Source organism: Bemisia tabaci, chromosome 5 (genome assembly GCF_918797505.1).
Source record: "Bemisia tabaci chromosome 5, PGI_BMITA_v3".
NCBI lineage: Eukaryota > Metazoa > Arthropoda > Insecta > Hemiptera > Aleyrodidae > Bemisia > Bemisia tabaci.
In genome coordinates, this window is record NC_092797.1 from 16,161,000 (window position 1) to 16,176,239 (window position 15,240).

Genomic DNA, 15,240 nt, shown 5'->3' on the forward strand with positions numbered 1-15,240 from the left:
GCCATACTTATCCACTGAGCTCAATCAAAAGAGAAGGAAGAGGCCGACCCCGGGGGCAGTTACTCTGAGTCACCTTCTCTTTTTTATAGCTCAGGAGGGAGAAGATTGGAGGAACTGAAATATGAATCTACCTCTCCAAAAAAATACCACATACACTGATGCGTAGTGGAAACCAAAAAAAAATGTGCAAATACAGATTATACAAAGCCAAAAACTTGCACGAAAACCAATCAAAAAAGAAAAACTGCAGAGAGCGATAAAAACCAAAGCTATCACTCTATCACGACGCACCAAAGACGGTCAAATCACCTGACTTATGAGCTCAATGATTAAAAGAGAAGGAAGAGGCCGACCCCGGGGGCAGTTACTCTGAGTCACCTTCTAGTAGCTCAGACTAAAATAAAAGGAAGAAAAATCGTCAAAAAACCAAACCTGTCCAGTACAACTGAAAGTAATGAAAAAAATTTTAAGTCTCAAAAAGTTAACCGAGTGAGAACAATTGATAGAATCCAAGCCTAAAAGGGGGAGGGTCAAACGCGAGTTGCGAAGCACAGACACTAACCCGTGAACAAGCCTGCGCACTCCTCCATCCACGGGTTAAGGGAAAGATGTGATTGATGACTGAACCGAACTGCGTAGACACATGTCATCGGCTAGTCTACTAATTTTTACTATTTCTTAGCATTTCTACACTTTCCACAACAGTGTCGATAACTTCTTGGGAAAAGACAAATGTTCTACCAGAAGTTGTCGTCCTTGGTGGATCAAACTATGGAAATGATCGATGACACGGGAACAATGCAGATGTCCTCCTTCCGAGGCCAATAAAAGAAAGTTGTTGGTCCGTTTGGATGCATGAATCGCACTTTGACATCCTGTTCGTCCTTGTGCAATTCCTCAACAACTCCGAAGTACCAATCTTGGTCATAAAAACATGCAACGTAACAATTTTCGTACAACTCTTCCATAACCTTGGAAAAGGTGTCATCATTTTTGTCGTAATCAAATACTAAAGCAGTTGTTTGGTCGGCTGAAATTCGCTTTGTGATAAGTTTGAAAGACGACAAACGTTCAAAATAGTGAAAAGATCTAGTTCCTGGAACAGTTGTGGCAATTGAAAATCGACTTTGTAATGTGTCTCGCAGACTGTCCACGGCGGACTTCAGAACATGAAAGCTAACAACATTTTTAATCTCAGCTGTTGCAAAATCAAACACTTCTTTGGCAGAAATGAGCGGGTTAGAGTACGGACGCTGCAGACTTGCTTTCCTGGCTAGTCTTTTAACAGTCCCACCAACACCGTCGCATTCAGTTTTTCCGTGGGATGTTGCGAAAAATGACCAGTCTGCCTCTAGCTGGAAATCTTTGAAGTGATGCAACAAGTTCAGAAAGTTATAGGTATTTTTAAACTGCCCAGCACAGCCATCTGAAAAGTAATGTAGCTTTTTAATTCTTGGATGTTTACTTCTGAGAAAGTCAGTCACGAGGCACTGCATTTGATAGACCATACTCACATCATGGTTCATATCGTCTGATATTATACACAGAGACACGGGAACGAGAGCTTCTTCACTATTTCTGTAATACAGAACAGCGGGAAAAATTGTGCATGCGTCTTTGTTCCAGTGGAACCCTTGACTTGCGTCTTGCACAATATAGCCGTAGTTCTCACTAAAATCGGTGATAACTATGGCTTCATCCTGTGAAAGGCTCTGCTTTACATTTTTCAAGTGAAGAGATTGAGCCTTTGCTATGTAAGAGTGCGGTAGTAGTGCCTCCAGTTGTTGTAATAGAAGCTCAATGAATTCCTCCACATGTAATGACACCTTTTTTAAGGTAGACCTAGCTTTAGAGTCCCATTGATAAAAATCGATTTCCGCTTCATCCTCAAAAAACGATTACAGTGCCGACATCAAATAGAGCTGTGCATTCTCAACACTGGGGCACTTGTCGCAGCGCCGGAGCATACAGTCTCGATTACTAGTGTCACACACCAGTCTCTTGAAGAAATCCTGATAGGTTTCGCCCAAATCAACTGCCTCGAACATCAAAACAACATTTTGGTGATAAGTGCACACACACACGGAGTGAGTACCCGATTCACCGGCAAGAACACACCATCTAGGTCTAAGAGTGCAAAATTTTGAGAACCCGATTGGGTTATGGGGGTACTGCTGCTTGAAGTCTGCGTGAAGTTCTCTCAAGTTTGCTAAAACATTTTTTTTTGCTTGTACACCTTATTTCCGATGCTGACCCGGTCTCTCATTCCCGGCATTGTTCTTGAGGCATCGTCACTTTCATAGTATTCAATAACGAGGCGTGTCGTATCTTCCTCCAATTTTTTGCCTTGTTTCGGCGGAGGGATAGCGAGAATGCCGGCAGTGTTTTTTAAGTTTCTTGCCGTTTTAACGGCACGAACTGAGACTCCAAACTCCAATGCAATCTTCGCAGTAGTCCAAGAAGAGGGAGCTAACGTCAGAAGTTGAAGCATCTCATGATGATTCGACGAGTTTGTTGTTTGGATAATTTGTAATGTAAGCTTTTTAAAAGTACACCTTAAGTTTGAAGAACAGAAAAGAAAAGTGGAAATCGCAGTGACTATTCATGAGATGCTCGGATTACCGTGGGAAATCCCGCCTTTTTTTAGCATTTCCGGCCGGTTGCCATTTCCATTCACCTCCGTAACAAATCAATGCACCTTTATTAGTGTTAAGTACTAGGAATATTACACTATAAGTTTGAAGTAAAGAGAAAAAAATGAAAATTTCAGTGACTATTCATGAGATGCATCGGTTCCCGTGTAATAAATCGCCTTCGCCCGTCATTTTTGAGCATTTCCGGCCGGTTTTCATTTCCGTATGGTTCCGTGTCCCATCGATGCACGTTAGTAAGGGTTTATTACTCGAAAGTATACACCTTAAGATTGAAATAGAGAGAGAAAATTGGAAATTGCAGTTACAATCCATGGAATGCGTAGGTTACGGTGTGAAAAATCGTCTTTTTGAGTCAATTTCGAGGATTTTCGGTCGGTTTCCGGTTTCCATCAGGCCGTTAATCGATCGGTGCATGTATGGAAAGCGTTGACAGTCTGATTTTATACATGATAGAGGGTAAAGTGGGAAAAAATATCGACAATTGAAGAGTTCATTATCGAAATATGTGGATTAACATGTGAAAAATCGTCCTTTTTTACCAATTTTTGACCTTTTTTGGCCTATTTGAATTTTTTTAGGCCCTTAACCGTCCGATTACTATCGAAAAAAGTATATCAACCAAAAGTATATATCCTAAGCTTGAAGTATAAAAAAAAAATCGAAAATCGGAGTGACTGTTTTTTAGATAATTGAGTTTGAACATTGAATGGCGAAAAAATCGTAAATTTTAAAAAACCCTAAATTACGGCCATTAGAATAATTTTTAGCTAAATTTCGATGGCATATTCAGAATCTACATGAAAAACTGGTCTAGAAACACTCTTTCAAAGTATGATGGATTGATACAGAGTCTCGCTATGGAGAGTTAAAGAGAGGGAAGTCGAGAAAATGAGAATCGCTAAAACGGGCGTTTTTGAATATCGCTAAAATTCACCCCATCTTTGGGGGTCGATATCTCGCGAACGGGGCGTCGGATGGGAAAACCCTTCAAATTGGTTTCTTATAATGATGTAAAGACCCCGTATACCAATTTTCAGCCAAATCGGAGGGGGTCGGGTTCCGAGCCTGGCACAGTTGACGTGGAATGACCCTTAAATTAAAAGGAACTATATCCATCTTGACATGAGCCCTGTCATGTATGTACTCTTATGGATCTCAGGGCTCATGTTAGAATGCATATAGTTTCTTTTGATCTAAATGAGTCTATATGAGGATTGTAGTCAAGTTTTGATAGGCTCTACATTTTGCGGTTTTACAATTAAGCTCTCATGGATCTCAGGGCTTATGTCAGAATGTATATAGTTTCTTTTGATCTAAATGAGTCTATATGAGGATTGTAGTCAAGTTTTGATAGGCTCTAAATGGATGTATGTGCGGTTTTACAATCAAGCCATAGGTGTGTTAATTGATTTCGCTGAAATGTGAACATGATTTATGGTAGTGAATTCTTTCTTTCTTTATGGCAGTTATCGCGCTGTTAACTTCTGTGCTCCTTATCGGTGCAAGAATGAAGTTAAATTTTTAATGACGTGTTAATAATATCGGGAAATTGGTTTAATTATTGTCCATAAAGCCTGGACACTTTTCGAAGTCTGCTCGCAGCATTATACGCGAAATAGTAGACTTTTGAAGTATTGTTTCCAGAGCAAACCGAACTCCTTTTTTAAAAAAAAATAGAAACTTCCTGCATGGAATTTCTGGGAACTTTTCTCACTGCGTCTCCGGTAAAACTCGATTAAAGTAAGAAGCACATTTCGTAAAAATGTATCTAGTACCTATTTATGAAAATTGAAGAAATAACAAGAAAAAGTAATGCAAATAAATTATTCTTCCGTCACACTTGCACTTAGCTAATAAATATCGGTTTTCGGTCATTGGGAATTTCAAAATAATAACTAGGTACACCTAGAAAAACTTTTACGAATTTTTTACGGGCCCGGCGTATTTTACGCGAAATCATAATTCTGAAACCTGCACTATGCTGCTGAATTTCTTACCTTAAATGATCCATGATCTAATTAACTCACTGTGCCTATGGTGCTCCCCCCCCCCCCCCTCGATCCAGAAAATTGTAGCGTGCATGTCCCTAACTGTATCGTTCGATGTCAAATCCAATCCACGTCCATCATCTCATGAGCCCTAAAATGGTGGCATTTTGAAGAAGTTTAAGGCTCATCAGGAAATAAAAATTTTAGGTATTTTTTATCGACGAATTCAACCTACAATGAATTGAAAAAGAACAAGGCACCCACGAGGCTGCAAGTATTTTATCGACGACTAATTGGTGACGACGCATGTAGCTCACAAGTCACGACTCCGTTACTCATTGAGAGGAGTCAGTGGCGTGGCGTGCTTTGCGATATATCGATTGACCTGTCATTTAAACCTATGGAAAAAGATCGATAAAAGGGTGTTCGCATCGAACACCTTAATAATCGATTCTTTACCATAGCTTCGAATGGGGAAATATCGATCATCGATCATTCACGCCACGCAACTGGATGAAGTCTCTGGTATCTTGAGAGTAAGACCAGTTATTCAGTCCATTAGCAGCTCATCGCACAGAAGTTAACCCTTTCCATTCGTTATTTCATCGGCTTCCATTATCCACCGAGTGGAAATCCAGTCTCCAGCCGAAGGATTTTCTGGGTCTCGTCGAGTCTTGATCCTGGAGCATGCCCATCCTTTTCGAGTAGGTCCACCGTCCACCGAGCTGTCCTCTGGCTGCACGAATAGAGCGGTTACGTGTGCGAACTCGTAACGACCGACTCCTCAGAAAGGTCATAAAACTGTAATTTAACTGTTTTGCCTGATTGTGAGAAAATTTCGCGAATTGTTCGCAGCCTGCAGCCTGTTCGCAGCACCGATGCGCGCTGCAGGTGGCTCTGCGCCGCTGTCAAATGGACTACTAACTACAAAACAGAGGTGTGAAATTTCATAAATTCTTGAGATATACGCATAATTGAGGCACTGCATGCGAAAAGGGCACTTCTCGATTGCGGTGTTTCATAATCTCAGTTGCTAATTAATCGCTTGGAGAAGAAGTTAATGAGTGATTTTTCCAGAATTCTTTCCAAAGTAAATTGTAGCAGTAAAAGTTTTAGTGAAATGGATGCATTTTCTTTACAATTGTAGAATCATAATAAATGTTTAGTGAAATTTTTAGTGAAATGGACGCCTTTTTCTTACAATGAATGGAAATATTAGAGGAGACTCTGAAACACTGCAACCGAGAAGTGCTCTTTTCGCATCCAGTGCCTCAATTGGACTATTTCTGCCAAACGGAACTATGTGCATTAAGACATGAGCCCTAAGACCCATAAGAATATTTATGCATAACAGAACTCACGTCATAATGCAAATAGTTCCGTTTAGCAGAAATACGTCCAATTAAGGATACTCCTTAGGCACATGAGCATGAATTTTTTTATCTACAGTCAACTCCGCTCTATCGGGACACAAGTAATGAACCAAAATTCCCCTATAATCCTCGCAAACGTCGAGGAAATTTTCAATTGTAAGATTTGTGCATTGATGTATAGCATTGACAATTCTTGTCCAGTAGTGTTTTTTGACTGAAGGTGAAGGGAAAGCATACCGAAAAAAGAGTAAATGGAAAAAGGACCACTGCTCATTTTCTGTTGTTTAGTTTGACAACTGTGCTGGAGACAGACTTACCTTCCTCAAACATCCGTGCAATACTGTTCCAGGCCTCCGGCTCATGACCTATAAGGGCAGCGTTGTCATCGGACAACCGTTTTCTTGACCCCAAGTCGCTTGTCCAGCCAGTCATTCATTTAGAGAAAACAAGACGACCGTTCGTTGTTAGCACGACCGCTGAATTAATTGTTCTCAAGATACTTTACGGTTCCTTGTGTTACATAGTTAACTTATACTGTCTCGGCCGGGCCAATAAAAGTGAAAAGAAAATTAAAACGTCATTTTTTTCTGATTAAAACCTTCGGGCTCTCGTTGCGTCACTCGTTGATTAATCAGTTTTTTTCTTCTCTCTTTTTTGTTTCTTTTACTATTTGGCTTTCATGCACGGGAACTCTAACGGAACGTGTGAATTTTTGAGTTGCCCAATTAAGTGTGTTGTCTGTTCGTCCGCTCAGTGGTTTTACGATCGCCCTGTTGCATAAAATCATGAACTCAGTCACCTTTCGAAGTCCAAAGCTCAAAAAATAGGCTGATTGTTGAAATTGATAGACACAGCTATAGACTAAGAAGACGTAAAGAGTAGGAGCGATCTTTTTGGTTGAAATGGGCGGTTCTTATAGATTTAGGGAGTGAATGATGGACTAACTGAAGAGTCTCTCCTGGATTATCGTCATAGTTAGTCTATTTCCTACCTCCTTTTTCCATTTCAAGCACCCGCTTTCCACCAATAGGATCCGGATCCCTCCTTATCCTTTTTGTCTTCTTTGTCTATCGCTTTGTCCAACAATTTCAACAATCAAACCGCAGAATACCTTAAACCTACACTGTAGCCTCGCCAAAGAAAATAATGTTTGTTCCAGTCTCCCTATATTTTATCAATGACGTTCGATAATGCCCAAACTTTTGGTCTGAAAATGTTCTCCCTCCCTACCCGTTGGATGAATTTTTTACCGTAAAATCCGTAAAATTTAAGACGCAAGTTGAATTTAAATTTTGGGAGACAGTAAATATCGTCAAGAAGCCGAAAGTGGTTTTGGAAAATTTCCGAGGTCGTTTAAGTTACATCACGCTCAAATTTGAAATTTTGAACCCCCTTCGGCCCCAATCGCGACGGAATAAGTTTACACCCTTTTAAAGAAATTACATCACGCCTTAATAGAACCCTGTTTTTGTGGAAAATCGCAATTTTTGTCGATATTTTTCTGGAAATTCTAAGCTCATCACGCCTAATCAGTCGTGACGTCACGTTGTATCAGTTCGTCTACCTCTAGAGTGATGTAATTTACGGCAGGTTCCTCATACTGATTACTCGATACGTTGTAATGTGAGATCATTTTTTAATCGGAGAGTTGCTCCCATAATGGCTATAATTTGCGAAGAAAGTTATAGGGTAAAAATGAGTCAAGGTATTGAATGTTAGCAGCGGATCGATTGTCGGTTCGTTATCGAAACGACCTTGTTCGATCAAAATCTTTACCAAGATAGGGATTAATCGATCAAGGCCTTTAGATAACGATCTAACATCCGATCTGCTATTCTATCAAATTTGTAATTATACTGGCTTACGTCGAGTCCCGGAGTTGGGAGTTCATTCTTTGAAGAATGGCATTTGGTCGCTGAAATCGATGATCGGGAGTGAATGAGCGCACGAAAATAATTGGTCGACTAATTCTCCACCAACTTCTTGAGACGTTCACTCATTAGAGTGTCTATGTGAAGTGAAGGTTGTAACGTATCCAAGTCCGAGTCAAATTAATGCGGAAATCGCTGAACTTTCGCTAGCCGTTCGTCCGTCAGCAGATCCGAACTCGCACTCCCCAGGGCATCCGGAACCGGCGACGAGAAACGTCATGCGCGGTGCGTGACGTCTGTAACGCTGCGTAACGTCATAGAAAACTGCGCGAAATAGCCATTCTTCATGCAGAATATTTTGATGTTTTGATAATCTTACGAGGGAAGTGAGAAAAGCTTGTACATCATGCGCGGTGCGTGACGTCTAGTGACGCTGCGTAACGTCATAGAAAACTCTGCGTGGAATAGCCATTCTTCAGAATATTTGATGTTTTGATAATCTTACAAGGGAAGTGAGAAAGATTTTTACATCATACGCGGTGCATGACGTCTGGTGACACTGCGTAACGTCATAGAAAACTGCGCGAAATAGCCATTCTTCATGCAGAATATTTTGATGTTTTGATAATCTTACGAGGGAAGTGAGAAAAGCTTGTACATCATGCGCGGTGCGTGACGTCTAGTGACGCTGCGTAACGTCATAGAAAACCAAGCGTGAATTAGCCATTCTTCAGAATATTTTGATGTTTTGATATTTTTACGAGAGAAGTAAGAAAAACTTAGTCCGAAAAAGTGCCAAAAGCACTCCCTTCTTGACAAGGAAAGAAGCAACAAAAGCAAAGCTAGGAACAAAAGTTCGGGGGAAGGAGGGGTTTTAGCTTTGCGTGTTTTTGCGTAAAAAACAAAAGGGGTTTGAAATTTTCATTCTCGTTGTGACAGTTATCAATGATGACAGGCGGATAAAGGGGGGGGGGGTGTCGTGGTCGTACACCCTCGTCGTGCCCCTGAAGAAACGGAGAAAGATAAAGAGAACGAAGAACGAAGATGGGAATGGAGGAAAGACGTTCACATTTTGTAATCATTCACGACGAAATTGACTCACCGCATATCAGATGCTTCAAAAATTCACAAATTTTCTGGGGGAGGCTCCCCGGGCCTCCCCCCCCCCTTATACTCGTCCGATACATTCGGATTTTTGTTTTGATGCAAGCAAAAATCCGATTGCTGCTAGAGTAATTTTTCCGCTAAGATTTTTTAAGAGTCTGGCCGGACTCTGGTTCCATGAGATTTTATTTCCCCAGTGCACGGATAAAAAAAACCTCGTGCGTGTTGGACCCGAAGTTGAGGTCATATGGATCTCTGAAGTTTTTTGATCACGCATCCGAAAACTTGAGGTCCAGCTGCCGAAGTTTGGGTTGGACATCTGAAGTACTTCGGTAATACCGAAGGGTTTAGGTCACACATCTGAAGTGCTTCGTACATATCGAGGTACTTCAGATGTCTGACCGAAACTTCGGCAGCTGGACCTCAAGTTTTCGGATGCGTGATCCAAAAACCTCAGAGATCCATATGGCCTCAACTTCGGGTCCCATGCACGAAGTTTTTTTCTCCGTGTGGAAAGCAAGTTTCTAGAGGTGCACAGTCGAAGAAACTCCGCACCGCCGCCGTCTCGAAATGGGGATTATAACCTTGTGGAGCACGGCTGGATTGATTGGAGGAGTGGCGCCTTGATTTTGCATGGCGAGCACTGAAAAGAAAAAGAAAGAGTCGATCGAGCAATTCGTAGTTTCTGGGGCCCGCTCGCGCGGCCAAGGTGAGCCGTGCCGATCGCCGATCGCGATAACTCGAGCAAGGATGTGTCGCCTCGGCAGATGCAATTAAAAACAAACCGACTGACCCATTGTGCCGACTCGATAGCGAATAGAGTGCAATGTCATGCTAAGTGGAAATCGCCTAACTCCTATGGAAACTTCAATGCGCATCCGCGGTTTTCTTCTAGCATGCAGTATGAGCGTCGCACAGTGGATCGTGTCAATACGAGCGGTCGTACAGAAATTGGAAACTTTTAATGCTTATAACTCCGTTCATACAAAACTTTGAGGTTCGAAAAGTGATTTCATTGGTTTCCTTGTGAAATTTTCTTCTCTTAGCACTCCTTGAACCTTTAAATAGGACGAAATAAACATGAAAATTTGCAGTTTTGGTCAGAAATTTCATGTCGACCTCTCTGACTGCCTCGATCCACTGTGCGTCGCGACGCGACGCTACGGCGCACAGTGGAACGAGATATTAGAGGAGGTCGGACATAAATTTTTTGACGAAAGCTGCAAATTTGGATGTTTATTCTATGAGATTTTAAGGTTTGAGGGGTGCTTCTTGAGGTAAATTTTACGAGAAAACCATCGGAACCAATTTTGGAACCTCAAAGTTCTGTATAAACGAAGTTATAAGCGTTTAAAGTTTCCGAATTTTGTCCGATTTCCTGTATTGATTCGGTCCGGTGTGCGCCGGCAGCCTCTAGAAATTGGACCCGAACGACAAAACTGCGACTGCCTTTGGTTTCGGGAATTTTTCCCTGGTTTGGAGTTCAGCTGCGCTGACATTTTGGAAGGGGAGGGAGTCATCAATGACCATTACATCTCGAGAATTTTGTTATGTTTGTCAAATTGTACCTCATTTTATGCAATTTTACGGAGTTCTCCATTGTGGCAAAGTGAAAGGGGAGAGGGGGGACATCAATGCCCCATAAATTTCAAAAATAACGTTAGATTCATTTAAGTTTACCATACCTCCTGTAAGCAATTTTACAGAATTTAAAGTTGGTCTAACCCTATTAGCACGTTCCAGATCGTCATAGTGCTAATCTACTGCTTTGTTTTTTGTTGCAGGTAAATCTTGTCATTTGGTGCCATAAACTGGATAGTTCCATCAGCTTACGATGAGTGGAGCATTTCGTTGTTTTGTAAGCTAAGTTTTCATTCACTTACAATATCATTTAAGCATCAGAGGCATTTTAAATAAGATGAATCCCTGTACGCAAGAAGAGCCTAATTAAAATGTGAGATCAAAAAAAAAGGATTTGGGGGAAAAAAAGGAAAGATTGGCAGTGACTTTTTTGTGTCAGAAGGTTGGCTGCCCTTTTGAGCCCCACGACGATGATAAAACTGCAACAAAAATGTGTATCTCAGTTGTGGTGTTTCAAAATTTCTGCTCCTATTTTATTTTCTTAAAGGAGACTGTAGCAAAAAATTGGCTTGAAATTTTCACAGGATATTCTTCGCGTAGAGAGGGAGAATCACCGAAGTTTTCAAGAAATGGCGTTCATTGGTTTTCTATGTAAATAATGAAGTATGACGGGAAGTTTGCAACGCCGCAAACCGATTTACACATTTCTGCAGTTTCTACATCGAAGAGCTCCATGTTTCGGCTCGTCCGCATACTCTTTACGTGTAGGCACTCTATGCTGCCGTGCAAAGGAAGAACGCCAACGCCGTATGAGCCTTCAGACGTTGCCGAATTTTCTTCGATAAAAACCTAATTTACTGGGAGAATTGTAAATATTTTCTCCCAAAATTTTCAGACAATTCTGTACGCAATTTAATCTAAAGTATCTATAAAAATTTTTTTTGGGAGGGGGGGGATATGCTTAAATTACGTCAAAAATGCATGTTTTATCAAGGGGAATTTGGCAACTCTCGAATGTCCATACGGCGTTTTTCCTCAGCACGGCAGTAGGATGCTCTTTTGTTTTGGAAACTGTCTTTTTGAGCATACCGTATGCCGACGTATATAGACTTCTCGTTAAAGTGCGTCCAAATATAGTCTATATCACGGACGCGGCTATCTCTCGGATCACAGCTTTAGCTCCCGGTCATCTCGCCGGGCGGAAACAAAGGCCGCTGTCTCGGTGAAATCGCCGCGGCGCGACCGTGCCCGTTGGACAAAATGTCCCCGGCAAAGGATGTCGCATTGTCGCGAGAAAGTTCGGAGTTGGGAGCCGGCGCGGAACTTGCTTCGAGACTCCCGCGAGCCCGGAAGTGGGCACTGATAAGAAAAGAGAGCTTGCGCCGCACAGTGGATCGAGTCAAGGGAAGAGGTCGGACAAAATTTGGAAACTTTAAACGCTTATAACTCCGTTTATACAAAACTTAGAGGCTATTAGAGTGGTTTCATTGGTTTCCTCGTGAAATTTTCTTCCATTTGCACCCCTTGAGATTCAAAATATGACGGAATAAACATCAAAATTTGCAATTTCAGTCAAAAATTTCGTGTCCGACTTCTCTAATTGTCTCGATCCACTGTGCGGTGTGCGCCGGCCGCGAGTGGATCTGAAAGTCGAGCTTGGAAGTTCGGCGCGCTCGCTGAGGGGCCGTTTTGGCTCGGCCCGCGGATGTGTGACAGGTGCGCTTTGACGTGTCGCGTGATGTCATTCGCTGATGATGAATTGGGCTCAGTTTAGCAGATCGGAATCTTGAGCACTGCATTGTGGCTAAAATTGGGCAACTTCCGCATGAAAAAAACGAAAGAGCGGAAAGAAAGAGAAGAGGAGATCAGCGACCTCTGCCGAAAAAACAAAAAAAATACCTTAGTCTACAGAGAGAGGCCATTTGGAAAAAAGAAACACAATTGGACTGCATTTTTCGGTTTGGAACTATAAATTCTCGCTCTTCTGGAAAAACACTTATGTGCAAAGGGAAACTAATGGCACATACGTCGTTTTCAAACCGGGCTAGAATTTATAGTTCCAAATTGCAAAATGTAGGCCAATTCTAACAGTTTGTCCAGCTATCGTCGTTTTTAGACCAAAGAACGTAACCACGTATCAACATTGCACAATTGGACTACATTTTGCAATTAGGAACTATAAATTCTAGTCCGGTTTAAAAACAACGTATTTGCCATTAGTTTCCCTATGCACATACGTGTTTTTTTCAGATGAGCCAGAATTTATAGTTCCAAATCGCAAAATGTAGTCCAAATAATATTTCTACTTGGAAGCTGTCGGGAATTTCTACCTAAAAGTTTCTTCAATCCGGATTTAAATCACTAAGTCGTATGTTTGTAAGAAATAAACTTGTTTAAGTCGATTTTGCATCCTGTCGGAGTAAAAAAGACTTAATTTTCCTGGTATTTTTCCTGGGTACATAGTAAGAAAACGAATCAAAAATCCGAATCGGTAGAACTCATCTAGTGACGATATCACCTAAGCCGCAACAATCAATACAATTGCGGCGCTGCAGAACGGTAAAACTAACTATGAAAATAAAAGTCAGGGGGTCAAATAGCTTATAGTATTGAAAAAAATTGCCTAACTTGGAAACATATAGTGGTCTAATCCTAATAACATAGATTGAAGTCGAAATTATGAAGATCCACCCACCTTCCGCATGTGACGGACCTGTAATTCCACGCCATTTTACATGGTCATTCTCTAATGTGACGTGAACCGTTAATTTTTTCGCAGCCGGACCTAAGTCATCGCTCCCCTGACGTAATAGCGTAATTTCCACGTGAGCCTTGTACTCCATGTAGCTCAATAATATTCATGGCTCACGTGGGAATAGACATACGCCTTTATGTCAGAGAAGCGCCGAAGTGAGGGCCCAATTTCTGATGCCTGTGCGACGCTGCTGTCCTCTCTCAGTTCGTCTCAGACAGGAGGGTAGGGCAGTGTTCGAGGCGCACCGTTCCCATGATTGATGACAGTTTGAAAACATAACCTGCGTTCTTTAAATCGAGTCACCGCTATCGAAACAGTTAGGTCGGTGACGAGGACAATCTCTAATCGCGCATTGATAACTCATCATCTTAAGTTTAGTTTGGTGCCGTTAAAAACACTCGATTTACGAGGTCCCCACTATACCTCGGATCCATTACTTTTTCACGCTCAGCGTTTATCCCTAGAGAGTGAGAATGAGTCACACTGAATTGAGACCAGCCATACTGCCGTGCTAAGGGGAAAACGCTGTATGAGCCTTCAGGCGTTGCCAAATTTCCCCTGGATAATCGCTCATTTTCAGGAAATTTTGTGAATATTTGTCTACACTGAAAAAAAGAATCTTAAATTTGCCGTCAAGAAGTATTTTTTCTTAAATCAAGACTTTTGCTGCGTAATATAAACTACTTTTTTGCTGAACGCAAGCATTATTTTTCTTGTATCAAGAATAATCTAGCTTAAATCAAGATAAAAAGAATTCTTAGCGGCAAATTCAATAATCATCATGCTTGAGCCAAGCACCTTTTTTTCCGGTGACCAATTTCTCAGATAATTTTGTTCGAAATTTGATCTAAAACTTCTGAAAATTACAAGGAAAAATATTCATAATATTCCTAAAAAATAAACATTTTATCGAAGGAAAGGCAACTCTCGGATGCTCATACGTCGTTCTTCCTTAGTATGGCAGTATAGTTTTAAGAGTATGGGGTGGATCTTTGGCACTTAGGAGAACTTTTTGGCTGTCGATCGATCCGTTGATAATTTCTGGATCCTAGAACATTTTCTCATGATCCGTCGTCTCCCTCACGAAAGAACGTAACTCCATTTCAATGTTACCAAATTCCCTCTCGTAAATTGCATATCAATCAGGAGAATCTTGGGCATTTTTAACTGAAAATTCTACTCAGTTTTACTCAGATTTCACGCAAAAATCAGAAAAGTTTTGCATCGAAATTGCACGGATTCACTTTTGAAAAATAAAATTTTTTGAGTAATTTTGGCAACCTTGGAATGGAGTTACGTTCCTTCGTCCCGTTACATGGATCGTTTTCGACGTTAGATTTAAAATAGGAGAGACGTGATATTTTTCTCTGGCTAACACCTTGTTTAGTGGCCAATTTTAAAACCGAATACACCTCGTACTCCCATCTTTCGAAGAATTATGGACGGCATGGCGCAAAATCATTTTAAGATGAGCCGTGTTCTCCATATAACTCCATGCGGTATGCCCTCCAGGGTTTTTATCACAATAAAGGTCCGGCATTGTGTCAGCGGAGCGACCCCTGACCTTTGCAAACGGCCTTTCTCTTCGTTATGTTTCTTTTTTGTTCCAAGGGGGTTTCAAAAAGCTCCCGCGCCCCGCAGGCCCTAACGATTACTCGAATGTAATAGTAGAGAAAAAAGGACAGGTTACTTGCCGTCCTGATATGTATGTATCCGGTATCCAAGCTGAGATTTCTTTACCACAAAAAAAATTGACCTTGGGAGCTCCCAAGTGACAATCTTCTCATTTTAATCTTGTCAGCTACTGGCTCTTGATTCTAAAACCCAGTTTATGAGTGGAAAACGGATGAAAAGAAAATGTGAAACCGGGTCGTGTGATAAAAAGGCAACCAACATCATAGAATTTGAAGTCTC

At 41.3% G+C, this 15,240-nt stretch overlaps 1 protein-coding gene across 4 annotated transcripts in view; it reads left to right on the forward strand.

Moving 5' to 3' along the window:
* Positions 1–15,240, forward strand: part of LOC109042198 (uncharacterized) — a 198,010-nt gene that overhangs the window by 28,946 nt on the left and 153,824 nt on the right. The window contains exon 2 of one of the 4 annotated variants that reach the window (XM_072300351.1): positions 10,775–10,848. The exons of the other annotated variants lie outside the window; for them this stretch is intronic. The gene's annotated coding sequence lies outside the window, so the exon portion shown is untranslated. The remainder of the gene's footprint in view (positions 1–10,774; positions 10,849–15,240) is intronic. 4 annotated transcript variants of the gene reach the window in all.